Raw genomic sequence first — 15,958 nt, forward strand, 5'->3', positions numbered from 1 at the left:
TGAAAAACCATATATAAGGGCTTCTGAAATCTTTGTATCTAATCACTCTCTTCCTATCTTATATATGCTTAAATGCTTACTAGTGTTTATTCTATCCTGTTATTCTACCTTGTTATTCCTTTGTCTCAGTTTTTGTTAGCATGAAAATTTGTTACCTAAATATTAAACTTATGATTGGCAGTAATGGTCTTTTAGTACTCTGAAGCTATTATTTTACTGTCTTCTTTCTTCTGTTTCTTTTTGTTAACATATATGCCATCAGTTTAGTTTTATTTACCTTATGAATAATATCTTTTCTTTTTTGTTGCTTTTAAAATCTTACTCACTTTGCATGGGACTTGCTATGCCTCCTGAATCTGAGAATTTGTGTCTTTAATTATTTCTGAAAATTCAAAACCATTATCTTTCAAATATTGTCTTTCCCCTCTCTAGTCCTTCTGAAACTCCAATTTGACTTTCATGTGTTTGACTTCTTCATTCCCTCTTTCATATCTGTTTAATATTTCTCATCTCTGTGTATCTTTTTGTTACTTTTGCAAAATTCTTTGGAAATATTTTCCATTCATACTTTTCCCTTTGGATAATGATAACTGCTTTTTAATCAATGAGTATAACTCACACATAGTAAATTGTTTTATTGTATTCTTATAGATTGGGAGCTCATTTTCCTATGGGGTTTTACCTGTAGTAATCTTGAATGATAAAAAAAAAAAAAAAAAAAAAAAAAATGCCCTGAATTTTATCTCAATTTTCTCAAATGCTTTTAAAAAAAAAGAAACTGTCTCTTAGCTTCCAAATTCCTGACAGATATTAATATTGAGATTTCGGAATAAGAAATTAGAGTTCTCAAGAATTCCCCAAATTCTAAATGTTCTTAAAATACCTCAACATTCTCATACTCTTTATATACTGTTATGGATACATACAATTTTGTTTAATAAATAAGAAATGCTAATTTAGTAGTATTTACAAGGAACTGTTGACTATAGCAAACACTACTAGATAATATTCTCATAACATAACGTTTGGATCTCTCAGCAAATTTAACACCAATATATAGAGTCAGAATTGGCACTTTGAGGTGTTACTCTGCTTCCCAAACTTGTAATTTCTTAGAACACCACTCAAAGGAACTTTATAAAACATATTACGTGTTAAAACATTGATATTTATTTACAAGGACAGCTCACCATTACCAATAGGGCCACTGACACATGCTTATAAATTCAACAACAGCTAGAAGCAAGACTGACTCAGTCCTGACCACTGAACTGCTTCTTCTGTAGGTATTTGCCCTTGGCCAGTTCCCACAATTGTCCATGTTAACTTTCAGCTCTGCATGTCTGTATTTCCTACCCTTGTTTTTGATTTGACATCAGTGGATTCTTTTGAACCAGTAATGCTGTTATGTTGACGGTTAAGCTTTAATTCTTGCAGTGAATTATGATACATTTTCCCCATTTTCCTCATTTCTCTACTGAGTTTTCTCAGGATTAAAAAATATTTAAATACCCCCAAGAAATTTGGGGAAGAATTTCCAAAAGGAAACACTAATATAGAACTACTTGAAATTATATCTAGCCTAATATTTTGTGGTCATAGACTCTGAGCTTTGCCTCTGAGTCTAACTTAGTACCTAAGTCTCCATTTCTCCTGATGGTAAAAAAATCTAAATTGTCATTTCAAGGTATTCCTTTTTTTTTATTTTTATTTTTTGTTATGTTCAGTTAGCCACTGTATAGTACATAATTAGTCCTTGATTCAGTATTCAGTAATTCATTAGTTAAGTATAACACCCAGTGCTCATCACAGCATGTGCCCTCCTTGATACCCATCACCCTGTTACCCCTCCCCCATCTTCCTCCTCTCTGAAACCCCCAGGTTGTTTCTTGGGGTCTCTAGTTTCTCATGGTAACTGCCTATGTTATTCTCTAGGATTTTGATGGATTCCTCTCATTGAGGTCTTTCATCCATTTTGAGTTTATCTTTGTGTATTGTGTAAGGGAATGGTCCAGTTTCATTTTTCTATATATAGCTGTACATTTTTCCCAGCACCATCTATTGAAGAGACTGTCTTTTATCCATTGGATATTTTTTCCTGCTTCATTGAAGATTAGTTGACCATAGAGTTGAGGGTCTATATCTGGACTTTCTATTCTGTTCCATTGGTTTATGTGTCTGTTTTTGTGCCAATACCATGCTGTCTTGGTGATCATAGCTTTGTAATATAGCTTGAAGTCAGACAACATGATGCTCCCATCTTTGTTTTTCTTTTTCGTCCTTCCCTTGGCAATTTGGGGTCTTTTCTGCTTCCATATAAATTTTAGGATTTTTTGTTTGTTTGTTTCAGCTCTTTGAAGAATGCCAACAGTATTTTAATAGGGGTGGCATTGAAAATCTAAATAGCTCTGGGGAGAATAGACATTTTAACAATGTTTATTCTTTCAATCCATGAGAATAAACTATTTTTCCATCTTTTTGTGTCTTCCTCAACTGCTTTCATAAGTGTTCTGTAGTTTCTAGAGTATAGATCCTTTACCTCTTTAGTTAGGTTTATTCCTAGGTGTCTTGGGGTTTTTGTTGCTATTGTGAATGGAATTGATTCTTTAATTTCTCTTTCTACAGTTACATTATTACTGTATAGAAAAGCAACTGATTTCTCTGCATTGATTTTATATCCTACCACATTGCTGAATTGCTGTATGAGTTCTAGTAATTTGGGGTGGAGTCTTTTCCACATAAATTATCATGTCATCTGTGAAGAGGAAGAGTTTGACATCTTCTTTGCCAATTTGGATGTCTTTTATTTCTTTTTGTTGTCTGATTGCTGAGGCTAGGACTTCTAGTACTATGTTGAACAATAGTAGTGAGAATGGGCATCCTTGTCCTGTTCCTGATCTTAAGAAAAAAGCTCTCAGCTTTTTCCCATTGTTAATGATATTTGCTGTGGGCTTTTCATAGATGGTTTTTATAATATTAAGGAATGTTCCCTCTATCCCTCTGCTCTGAAGAGCTTCAATCAGGAACAGATGTTGTATTTTGTCAAATGCTTTTTCTGCATCAATTGAGATGATAATATGGTTCTTGTCTTTTCTTTTATTGATGTGTTCTACCACGTTGATTGATTTGCAAATGTTGAACCACCCTTGCATCCCAGGCATAAAACCCACTTGGTCGTGGGGAATAATCCTCTTAATGTACTGTTGGACCCTATTAGCTAGGATCTTATTGAGTATTTTGGCATCCATGTGCATCAGGGATATTGGTCTTTAATTCTTTTTGATGGGGTCTTTGCTTGGTTTGGGGATCAGGGTAATGCTGGCCTCACAGAAGGAGTTTGAAAGTTTTCCTTCTGTTTCTATATTTTGGAACAGCTTCAGTAGAATAGGTATTATTTCTTCTATAAATGTTTGGTAGAATTCCCCTGAAAAGCCATCTGGCCCTGGATTCTTGTTTTTTGGCAGTTTTTTATCACTGCTTCAATTTCATTACTGGTTATTGGTCTATTCGGATTGTCTATTTCTTCCTGTTTCAGTCTTGATAGTAAGTTTCCAGGAAAGCATTCTTTTCTTCCAGGTTGCTTAATTTGTTGGCATATAGTTGCTGGTAATAATTTCTAACAACTGTTTCTGTTTCCTTGATGTTAGTAGTGATCTCTCCCCTTTCATTCATGATTTTATTAATTTGGGTCCTCTCTTTTTTTGGGGTAAGTATGGCCAGCATTTTATTGATCTTGTTAACTCTTTCAGAGAACCAGCTTCTAGTTTCATTGACCTGTTCTACTGTTTTTCTGGTTTCTATTTCATTGATCTCTGTTCTACTCTTCACTATTTCTCTTCTTCTGCTTGAATTAGGTTTTATTTGCTGTTCTTTCTCCAGCTCCTTTAGATGCAAGTTGTGCATTTGGGATTTTTCCACTTTTTTGAGAAAGTCTTGGATGCCTATGCATATCCCCCCTAGGAACACCTTTGCAGTATCCCATAGGTTTTTGGACCAATATGTTTTCATTCTCATTGGTTTCTATGAACTGTTTAAGTTCTTTAATTTCCTGATTGACCTATGCATTCTTTAGCAGGATGCTCTTTAACTTCCAAGTGTTTGAATTCCTTCCAAATTGTTTCTTGTGATTGAGTTTCAGTTTCAAATCATTGTGGTCTGATATCATGCAGGGAATAATGTCAGTCTTTTGGTATTTGCTGAGACCTGATTTGTGGCCCAGTATGTGGTCTATTTTAGAGAAAGTTCCATGTGCATTAGAGAAGAATGAGCATTCTGATGTTTTAGGGTGGAATGTTCTATATACATCTACGAAGTCCATCTGGTTCAATGTGTTGTTCAAAGCTCTTATTTCTTTATCTTCTGTTTAGTTGATCTGTCCACTGCTGAGCATAGACTGTTAAAATCTCCTACTATTAATGTGTTATTGTCTATCTGATTCTTTATTTTAGTGAACAGCTGGCTTATATAGTTGGCTGCTCCCATGTTGGGGACATAGACATTTACATTTGTTGGATTTTCTTGTTGGATAGACTCTTTAAGAATGATATAGTGTCAGGGCGCCTGAGTGGCTCAGTGGGTTAAGCCTCTGCCTTTGGCTCAGGTCATGATCTCAGGGTCCTGGGATTGAGTCCCGCATCAGGCTCTCTGCTTGGCAGGGAACCTGCTTCCTCCCCTCTCTCTCTCTGCTTGCCTCTCTGCCTACTTGTGATCTCTCTCTGTCAAATAAACAAAATTTTTTAAGAGAATGATATATTGTCCCTCTGCATCTGTTATTACAGTCTTTGGTTTAAATTCTAGTTTGTCTGATATAATCATTGCTACCCTAGCTTAATTTTGAGGTTTGTTGGTATGAAAAATGGTTCTCCATCCCCTCACTTTCAGTCTGGAAGTGCCTTTAGGTTTAAAATGAATCTCTTGTAGACAGCATACAGATGGGTCCTGTCTTTGTATCCAATCTACAACCCTGTGCCATTTCATGGGAACATTTAGGCCATTCACATTGAGGGTTACTACTGAAAGATATGTGTTTATTGCCATACTACTGTCTGTACAGTCCCAGTTTCTGTGGATTGTCTCTGTATATTTCTGGTCCATATAACTCTTGGGGTCTTTCTTCTTTTATAGAATCCCCCTTAGTGTTTTTTGCAGGGCTGGCTTGGTGGTCACATATTCTTTCAATTTTTGCCAGTCCTGGAAGCTCTTTATCTCTCCATCCATTCTGACTGACAGCATTGCTGGATAAAGTATTCTTGGCTGCATGTTCTTTTCAGTTAGTACTTTCAATATCTCTTGCCAGGCCTTTCTGGCTTGCCAGGTCTCTGTGGCCAGATCTGACATTATTCTGATAATCATCCCTCTGTATTTAAGGAATCTCTTCCCCCTAACTGCCCTTAGGATGGCTTCCTTGGTTCTAAGATTTGTGAGTTGTACTATTACATGCTGGGGTGTTGGTCTGTTCTCCTTGATCTTGGGAGGGGTCCCCTCTGCCTCCAGAACATGAATGCTTGTTTCATTCCCCAGGTTAGGAAAGTTCCCACCCATGATTTGATCAAATATATTTTCTTGTCCTCTCTCTCTCTACCCCCTCAGGGATCCCACTAATTCTGCCATTGGAACATTTCATGGCATAACTGATTTCTCTAATCCTGTTTCCATAGATTTTAAGCTGTTTGTTCCAGGCCTCCTCCTGTTCCTTCCTTTCTATCAGTTTAACTTCTAGATCACTAGTTCATTCTTCTGCCTCATTTACCCTAACAGTTAGATTATCTAGTTTAGACTGCATCTTACTCATAGCATTATTAAGTTGGGTCTGATTAGCTCTCATTTCTGCCCTTAGAAGGCTGTTAATGGTTTTCTTGCTGTTAATGGTTTTCTCAAGCCTAGCTATTGTCTTCATAATTGTTACCCTGAAGTCTATTTCAGACATCTTGCTTATATCCATATCCATTAAGTCTGTGGGATAGGCCATTGTTTCTGGCTCTTTTCTTTATTGGGATTTCCTCCTCCTAATCATTATGTTCAGTTATGGTTAAGGGAATGTACAGAGTCAAAAATATCAACCACAATACAGGCAAGGTGAACCTTGGGAAAGTTCAGAGCAATCAGAAGCCACCACAGGAAGAAAAAAAAAAAAAAAAAAAAAAAACCCAGAAAGAAAAAAGGGGTGGTGAGGGGAAAGGGCCTATATTCCTTTGATGTGGGTGAGGTAGGGTGTTTCTGTTCTTTCTGGGTATATTTTGTTCTCTTTACATCCCAGAGATACTGGGAAATTAAAACTGGTATATATATATATATATATATATATATATATATATATATATAATAGGGAAGAAAAGACAACACTGAAGCTTATATCTAGGTAGATAGAGAGAGAGAGAAAGAAAAAAGTATATGTGTGAAAAAGTTCAAGTTAGAAAGTTACTATGGAATATGTTGTATTAAACATCTGTTTGAAATGATAAGTAGGTAAAAAGAAACCACAGAAGCAACATGAGAAAGGATTAAAAAAAATTTGTAATCTAAGAAATGCACAGGCTGTGAGGCAATACCAGGTACTTAATATACTGTTTTCCCCTGGTGTTGGAGGTTTACAGTTTTAGAGGGAACCTCAGGTTGTTGTCCTCTTGTTCTTCCAGCTTGTCTTCTGGGGGAGGGGACTGTCATGTTGTATTTCAGTCAGTCTTGTTTGGGTGGATTTGCCCTGCCCCTTTCAAGAGGCTGGGCTCCATGGGAAAGTGATTTTTTGGGCTTTTGTTCTCTGGCGGCTTTTGTTTTCTGGTGGCTTTTCCCACGTTTTCAGAGGGTCAGGGCAAAGGAGAATGTTCCCACCCAGACCTCCACCTCAGAGGGGAAGAGCCACAGTCAGCTCCTCTCTAAATCTTCTGGAAGACACAGCCTCTGCCTCTGTAAGCACCACTGAAAACCACAGCCTCCAACAGGTGGCACACGCCCCCAGCAATCCTCTAAGCAGTGGACCCTGGCCTCCACTTATCTCTGCCCACTGTGCCTTCAAACACGCCAGTGATCCAGGTCTGGGCAGACCCAGGATGGGCACAGGCATGGGCAGAAGCAGTGTCAGGCCCAGGTCTGCAGGCACAGTTCCACACCAGTCCTCTCGAGCGTGGGTGCAGGCAGTGGCAGTGGTGGCCAGGCCCCAGATCCGTGGGTTCAAGTCCATGCCCATAGCTACCCTGTCCCAGCATTTGTCCCTTAAGCCCCTATATTCTGTTTGAGTGCTGTTTATCAGTCCCTTCCTATCCCTCTACCACTGCTTTCCAAGCTATCACTGGTCCTCAGGTGCAGGATGTTTTGCACCGGGGTATTACTTTCCAGTGACTAGTTTCTGGTGGTTCCCTCTTCCTTCTGTTTATCCTCCATCATCTGTCATGCAATCACAACTCCATCGTTCCTACCTCTTAACTGATGATCCTCTGCCCCTGTAGAGATCTAGACATATAGTCTTATATCTCGGGCTGATTTCATGGGTGTTCAGAGTGGCTTGGTAGATATCTTGCTAAATTCAGGGGACCATTTGAAATGGAGTCTCCCACTCCTCTGCCATCTTGCCCCTCCAACCATTTCAGGGTATTCCAGTCATTTCTGGTTGTAAATTTCGGCAAATGCAATCAATCAAGATTTCTTCCTACTCCCCCTTCTCTCTTCTCCATGGGAACTTTTATTTGCATCCAGCCTCACAATTTCCTGGCTATACGCTGAGGTCTTAATGGATAAGTTGGCATCAGATTTGACATCAGTGTGTTCCACTGGTGACTGTGTATAACCAATTCAAGAGAGAGGTGGATCTTATGTCATATTCTTTTATTGTCAACTATCTCTCTTTATTCTCTTCTCTATGATAATGTGGATACTATTACACAAAGCTAGGGATATTTTCAATTTAGTAAGTGTACTTAATTTTAGAAGACCAAGAAGCAAAAGACCAAAGGGAGGTGGAACATTAAACAAAACTAATCATATCTGTTTCTAGTTTTGGCTCATATACAAGATTCAAAATTCTTATTGCATATCAGAATTGCCCATGGAGCATTTTTTTAAACTTGCATTCCCTGGGCTCCAATGCCAGAAATTAAGGAAACCTAGGATAAAGTCCAGAAATCTTCAAATTTTCAAGCACCTCAAGTGGTTATGATGTGCTGGTCTGGGACCAAACATTGCCCTTAGCATTCTACAAATGATCCATCTCAGTTCACTTAGGAAAGGGATCAAATGGAATTAGTGACCAAATTTCCAACCAACAATAAAGGGTACATTTGCCTAGGCCTGTGCTCTATAATCCCATGATTCTAGTGTGGATACTCATGGTTACATTGGAAGGACTCAGAGATGGGGAGTCCAGGTTGGTCCTCATGTAAGAGATACCATTCACAAGTTAGTCCTGAAATTAGCACAGGGCAGAGAACTGGAAGAGTGATACCATTTTCACCACCTCCCCCTGCCACTGGGACATAACCTGGAAGAATTCAATAAGCTCTGGTGGAGAGTATATTACAAACCACTATAGAAATGCAAAACAACATTGCCCAGATACAAGAAAAATGTTTTAAGTCCATCCTCCAAGAAGAGAAAGAAGCAGATACATCCCCCTTTTCTCCCCTCCTCTCTTATTTTGAAGCATTACAGTCCTGGTATATGAGAGATTTTGGTTGCTCATTAGCATAAAAGGATTGTAAAATTTGAGGATACTTAAGCAGGGTGTGTCTGGATGGAGGTATAATTTGGCCTCTATATTTTAGTTTGGGGAATTCCATTGATTCTGAAAAGTTGAGAAAGTGATAAGGCTTAAGTCTAGAAGAGAAAGATACTATTGTAGGCTTGTAATCAGATCTGATTTTAAAAGGAGAGGTAAAGAGATAAGTACTTTTCTGGTTGTCTAGGCTAGTTTGCCAGCAAAATAAAAGCAGGAAATGAGGATAGATGTTTTTCCCAGGGATATAGCCTGTATTTGTTAAGGTGTCACCAGGAAATTGTTCCAGAAAGATATTTCTAAGAGCTACAATTTCTTTCTGATTATTGGAACATACACACTTTCCTTTGGTACTTTCTATTGTTAAAGCCTAAATATTGCATGTCACAAGTGGAATTGATACAGAATTTTTTTCAGTTATGTCAACTGCAATTAAGCATTATAGCAACAGTCAAAATTATTACTCTAAGAATAAGTAGCTAAGATACACCTGGTGGGCCTGCTTACCAGCCTTTATTCTGAGTAAACCTTCCCTTATAAGTTAACTGCACACAGCTACCAATACTTTATGGAAGCCTCACTCTAGCTTTGAAACATGAATTATCTCATGGTAATGATATCTCATGGAACCTCTCAGATTTCACTGTAACAATGTGAACAATTATTAGTCAAAAGTCACAGTTCCTAGGGGAATCCATGGCAGAAGCAAGTGTTTAACTATTATATAAAATTCTCCACAATTTATAAGCTTCACGAGGTTAAAAAAAAAAAAAAAACAGGAGACAGATAACACATTCTATCTCCTATCTGTTGGTTTCAGAGTAAGAGTAGTAGTTGCAGAATTTATTAAGGGACTTTAAAGTTGTACCAAGTGCAGTAGCTCTTTAAATGACCCTTTAGCTGTAAGTGTAATTTTCCATAGTTTCTTGTCATAAGTGAAAGAAGCTGTTCACTTAAGGCAGAGTTCATGTCTCAGACCAGATTTTCTTGGTATCACAGAGTATTTTATTAATGCCAGTCCTGTTAAAAGTGCATGTGTGTTTATAGGGCCCACTCCAAAGTAAAGTCTCAAGCATAAAAAATAAACAGTGTTGTTGAGTCACTGTTTATTTATCATTGCTAACTTAGAATTCATTAAATGGTGCTGACTGTCCTAAACTTTAATTTGAGCCACAAATATTCTCAATGTATTGCCATGTTGCTGAAAAGACATGTGCACGACACATTTTTACCTCATCTGCCTTTCAGCATCTAAGAATTATAGCTCAGTAGTGATTAAAAACAGGATTTAAACTAAGATGAGGTCAGGTGAGTATCTTGGATGATCCAAGGCGTGTCATCTGCCTGAGTGGTTAGCTTTTGTTTACGCCAAGGGCTTTTTATTCCTGCATTAAAATGGTTTAAAAGCCTATGCAAGCTACTGACATTTATTGATTCCAATATATTTTTGGATCCTTTGACAATGTCCCATATGGAAACTTTCACAATTTGGGATGTCTGAGAAGACCTCTATTCTTTGCCAGAACACACCATTTTGAACCCCAACAGCTCCCCCTTAATGTTCTCAGTGTCATATTCAGGACTGGCCTCCAGTGCTGAAATACTGAAATTCTACTCCTGTGGAGATAATTTGCCTTCAAGAAACTCACTCATGTTTTAGTCCCTCAACCTCATCCCTTGCTCAGTGTCAGGATTTACTAAAATGTTTCAACTCTGGTATATCGAAACTGTCTAAGCAATCTTGAAAATAATGTGACTATTCACTTTAAAAATATTATTGGTAAATCCAAGAAAAATGTAAATGCAAGTATAAAGGTATGAAAAAGATACTAGCAAAGCACAAAGGAGGACTCTTAGACCAGGGCAGTGGTAAACTTTAATTTGGTTTGATTCAACAAATACTGTGTACCCTCAATGTCCCAAGAATATTCTCAAGGGGTGAGGGAAGAGGCTGGAGAGGAGAGATAACTCTAACAGATTCAAATGTCACTGAGGAAAGAAAAACTCTTCCTGTGAGATCAATCGAGAATACCTACAAGCATAAATTTTGAAAGTAAGCAGCTTTAAGGAGTATGACGGTATAGTGTTTAAGAATGTAATTTCCAGAGTCAGATAGACTTGCCTTTGGAGTCTTGACTCCATCTCTGACTACCTGTGTGACCTTGGGTGAGGGACTTAAGTTCTCTACATCTCTGTATGCTCACTTACAAAAATGAGAATGATAGAAATATATACCTTAAACTGTTTTTGTCATGATTGAATATGGTAATTCATATAAACTACCTGGCACATAGTAATCACCTAGAAAATGATATCCACTGTCCTCATGATTAGAGTAATGCTATCATTACTCTATCAATAAGCCCAAGATAAGATCTTTGGTTTTAGTTAATGCACAAAGTAAATAATTCTCATTTAGCAATCAAATGAGAGTATGAACACATTACTTAATGTATTTTCTAGTACATTGTAAGCACTCAAAAAATGACCATTATCATTGTTCATTAATTACAAATTACTGTCTCACCATCTTTTTGTTACTGGGATTTTTTACATTCTGAGTTAATGTGTACTATATAAACTCAAAACACTCCTATTTTCTGTCTTTAATATGGTCTGTACTTGAAGATTGATCATTGTAAGTTTTTAATAAAGAGACTTAAAAGTCAAAACTTTCCAGGTATTTTAAGCCTCAAAGCCTTACACACAGCACCAAGTTAGAGTACTAAGTTTTTAAATCTTCAGTGAATCTAAACAAAAAAGTAACTCTCTCAAGGTTCATACTTAAATATAGGAAGTATCTTTCAGATGATTAAACTTCATCCTTGCTGTTCTACCAAGTAGTCTCTAAAAGTCAAGGAGGCATCACAATGGAGACATTGCAACTTGAGAAATCAATCGGCCTTACCCAAATACTACTAACCATACTCCATATACTTTTACTGGAACTGCTGGTGTAATTGGGTGGAGAAGCTTCATCAGCAAAAGCTGAAATGTAAGCATGTAAAACTTATAAATATTTGGCGGGCTTGTTTAGAAAGGAAAATTCCACCATCTGGCTTCATTTGCAATCCTACTCCTCTCCCATGTAGAATGGGTAGATGGGGATAGTCACCCAAATAAAACGTGTAAACATGCCCTGTGCTTTTCTCTGACTGGATGGGAATCAGAGAATAAAACTTTTAAATTTAAGAATTAAGAATTAGACTTTTAAATCTATTTGTAATCCCCCTTCTTATATTTCTTTTTTTTTTTAATTTTATTCAAGTGAAACAATAACATGCAGTCAGTACTATAACAAAACTGGTAGGATGGAAAATCCAATACTAACGAACCTTAAACAAAAGCTGAAGCACCTATATCGTTAAAAAAATACCTGAATGTAACCAAACTTAAAATATTCTAATGTTTTTAATACACCAAACATAGCCAGTAATGATCCTTTCTCCCATAATTTCAAAGCATAAAATTACATTTTAACACCGTCTTTGGTCATTATGGTCATGTATATACTTGTCCACTGTTATATCCTAGAGGTATTCTATTTATGTAAATGTCTACATACCTATTAATTTTTTTTACTAACTTTTGAAGAATGTTACACATTGAGACTGAGATTTTCTTTACCTAACGAAGCTCAACAGAAACAACAAAAAAGAATGAGAAGGATCAGTAGTATATCTGTTAAGATATATTTTGATAGCAAATTTATGGAACCCTAACTTCTATTATATTGGAGTTTTAAAGATTAACTTCAAGACTTTTCACATATTCAAAAAGTCATTTGTTTATATTTGAGGAAAAAGTATTTTTGCTTTCAGCACAAAAATTAATTTTTATGAGATAATATTACATTGGAACTGTGAAAAACATTGCATGGGCTTTTTCAATTTTTCTGATATTTAAAAAGATCTCTTTCTTAGGAATCTCAAAAATAAAAAGCTATATGGAAAAAAGGATTTCAGGTTGCAAAAAGATTATAATGGGGTGCCTGGGTGACTCAGTTGGTTAGCATCTGCCTTTGGCTCAGGTCATGATTCCAGGGTCCTGGAATCAAGCCCCATGCCAGGCTGGGATAGAGCCCCCTGTCAGTCTCCCTGATCAGCAGAGAGCCGAGTTCTCCCTCTCTCTCACCATCATGCTCTCCCTCTGTCTGCTGCTTTGTCTACTTGTGCTCTCTCTCTCTCTCTCTCTCTCTGTCAAATAAATAACAAAATCTTTTTTTAAAAAAATTACATGGGGGCGCCTGGGTGTCTCAGTGGGTTAAAGCCTCTGCCTTCGGCTCAGGTCATGATCCCAGGGTCCTGGGATCAAGCCCCGCATTGGGCTCTCTGCTCAGCAGAGAGTCTGCTTCCTCCTATCTCTCTCTGCCTGTTTCTCTGCCTACTTGTGATCTCTGTCAAATAAATAAATAAAATCTTTTAAAAAAAATTACATGTAAATTCCACTGTTTCTATAGTAGAACTCCTTATGGCAATGGTTTTGAAACTCTTCTGATTATAACACAAGGTAAGGAATATCTTTTACATCATTAGCCAATGTACACATGCATACACATGGCAAATAATTGCAAAACAATACTCCTTACTATATGTGAGGCACTCTATTTTTCTGTTCCATTCTATACTGTTCCTTTCTTTTTCAATCCCGATCTTGATCCACTGAATCAATTTCACCATCCATTAATGGGCTGTTAACACTATTTTGACAATGCTGCTTACACCTTAACTGTGTCTTTTAGTCCTTTTAACCTGTTTCTCTATCGCTGGTATCATCAAAAATAGCGTAGTGCATATACTGGATGCTAAATAAATGTGAATTTGTATGGTTTTTGTAAACAAAGTTTCATTAAGCCTAAGACCAAATGACCAGAGATACCTGTACAGGTATGATAAAAATTTTCTTTATTTAGGTTTGACTGAAGATGAAGTTAAGCCCATTGCCAGTACTAGAGCATCACAGTCTTACACCCACATGCAATAGGACAGCAGGGAATTACTAAAAGGCAGTGTGCCCATGGCATCTGTTTGAAGGCAGGATTATGTGACACTAAGTTTCACCTCAAAGTATTCCATCCACACTCAGTATCATGCCCTTGGGACTGTTATACAGTGAAACAGTCTTTGGTACAAAAGAGAATAATTCTTTTCATCCAGTTTTCTCACTGTTCTGCACAAAAAGAGAAGGCATGAAATTATTTCTGTCTGACTGGATTCTTCACTAACACACAGCAGAGCCTTTACATATAAATCACATACAGTAGTTTTAAGGCACGATCTGTTTTCTGGGCTGAAAAGATTATTAGGCACTAAATTGCCCTGCATTCTAACTGAAGTATTATTGTAGCTGTGTCCATACTCACTAATGTATAAAAGCTTTGTTGAGCCTCTAGGTTTATCATCTGTAAAATGAGGTAAACAGTATCTTCCAGAATTTTTCCAAGTCATTTAATACTCATTGTTTGAACACCAGAAACTGGGCAAGGCACAGTGAACTCAGGTGAATACAAAGGATGCCTGCTAGAGGGTCACAGGTTGACCAAGAAGACAGGTATGACCAAGGGCCACCAACAGGACTGATGAGAGACAAAAAAAAAGCAGCTAAAGCAGTATGTGGACCCCAGGCACACATTTTATTTGCTGTTGGTGCAATTTCAGGTATCTTTCAACTTGGGGTTTCATAATTTTGCTTCCTGACCTGACCTTGTTATCATGATAGTTCCCTTCAGGTTTGAACATTCCTTGGATTCTAACTCCCAGATCCCCACCTTTTGGCTGTTCATCAGCAGTATCATTTCAGTCCCAACTTGGCTCCATTCCACCTACCTTTCAGTGTTCTCTCTGGATAATCACCTCATCACACTTTTGTACTCAAACCTCTGGTCATATAAGTGCATTTGTGTGAGTGTATGTACAATAGAGGGATGAATCAAATACGCTAGAAACAGAGGAAGGAATGATTAACTCTGCCAGGAGGTCAACAAGTACATTTAATCTGAACATTGAAGCAGAGAAGAAGAGGACCTGTGAGAAGACATACCAGAGGGACAGCTACTAGGAAGTTCTATCCAATGGTTGATTGCCTCTCCTCACTCAGGGCAAACATGCACATGAGGACTTTACTAAACAGTCTTATGGAAAAAACAGAGTTATACAAGACTAGGGATCAGGGGCACGTATATAAGAAGAAAAATATGTTTCACAAAACATCCAGTGTTACTATCACCTTGATGGTTCTATTTTCTTCAGCTATATTTCTCAGAAGCTCAAGAGTTATTTAGCACATAAAATATTCACAAAAACATGTCTTTTGAAAGATATTTGCCCCCATTTAATTGAACTTAAGTGTTAACGGAGGTTTACCGTAATTTTGTAAACTATTATGATAATATTTAATCATCTACTTTTTGGTAGGAGTTTAGTTTTATAATCAAACATACAACATATATATTATGTCTCAGAACAGCAGAAGACACTGAGATAGTAGTCAAAGCCCATGGAAATTTATTTTTAAATCTCTGCCCCATATTTTTTCTTTCCTTATTACCAAAAAACAGATGTAATATAGTCATTATCAACTTTCTAGACTATTCAGGACATTTTGATCCAGGATACCTTACATAGTATACACACATTAAACAAAAATTTGGGAGGCCAAGTTTTTTCATCTAAAATTCCCTGAGGCCTTAATCATACTTTATGCCTATCACCCCTTATCCCAAACGTACTGAGTTCTCTCAGCAGAAAAAAAGATAAATAATGTGCCAAGATTTCAAAGCCAATTATTGGGAAAGTGGACAGAGGATATTGAAAAGTCATTTTTCTCATTTTTTGTCCATGCCAGACATGTTCAGGTTCTCTTTTATGTTTTTGTCAAGCCCTTTACTAGAAAGGAAAAATTATTTAAATCATTTAAATTAAATCATTAAATCATTTCAATTAAATTAAAAAATAAATCATTTAAATCATAACTAATAAATCTAGATATGATTTCTGCACTATAAATCTCATGGTTATTAAGAATACTACCCCCATGTGATGCACTTCTAAGACACTGCCAAATATATTGAACTTTCTCCTTATAAATTTAAAGGTTTTTAATACCTTAATATTTTGGTATTAATAAAAATAACCACATAGAAAGTGAGTATAAAATACATTCTGTATTTATAAGAATAATGCTAGCATCTATAACAAACTCCCAAATGTCCACATCTGAATCCTATAGATCTTTCTTGCTAATGTAAGTTCTATA

Source organism: Enhydra lutris, unplaced genomic scaffold, assembly GCF_002288905.1.
Source record: "Enhydra lutris kenyoni isolate GAN:26980312 unplaced genomic scaffold, ASM228890v2 scaffoldscaffold49, whole genome shotgun sequence".
Classification (NCBI taxonomy): Eukaryota; Metazoa; Chordata; class Mammalia; order Carnivora; family Mustelidae; genus Enhydra; species Enhydra lutris.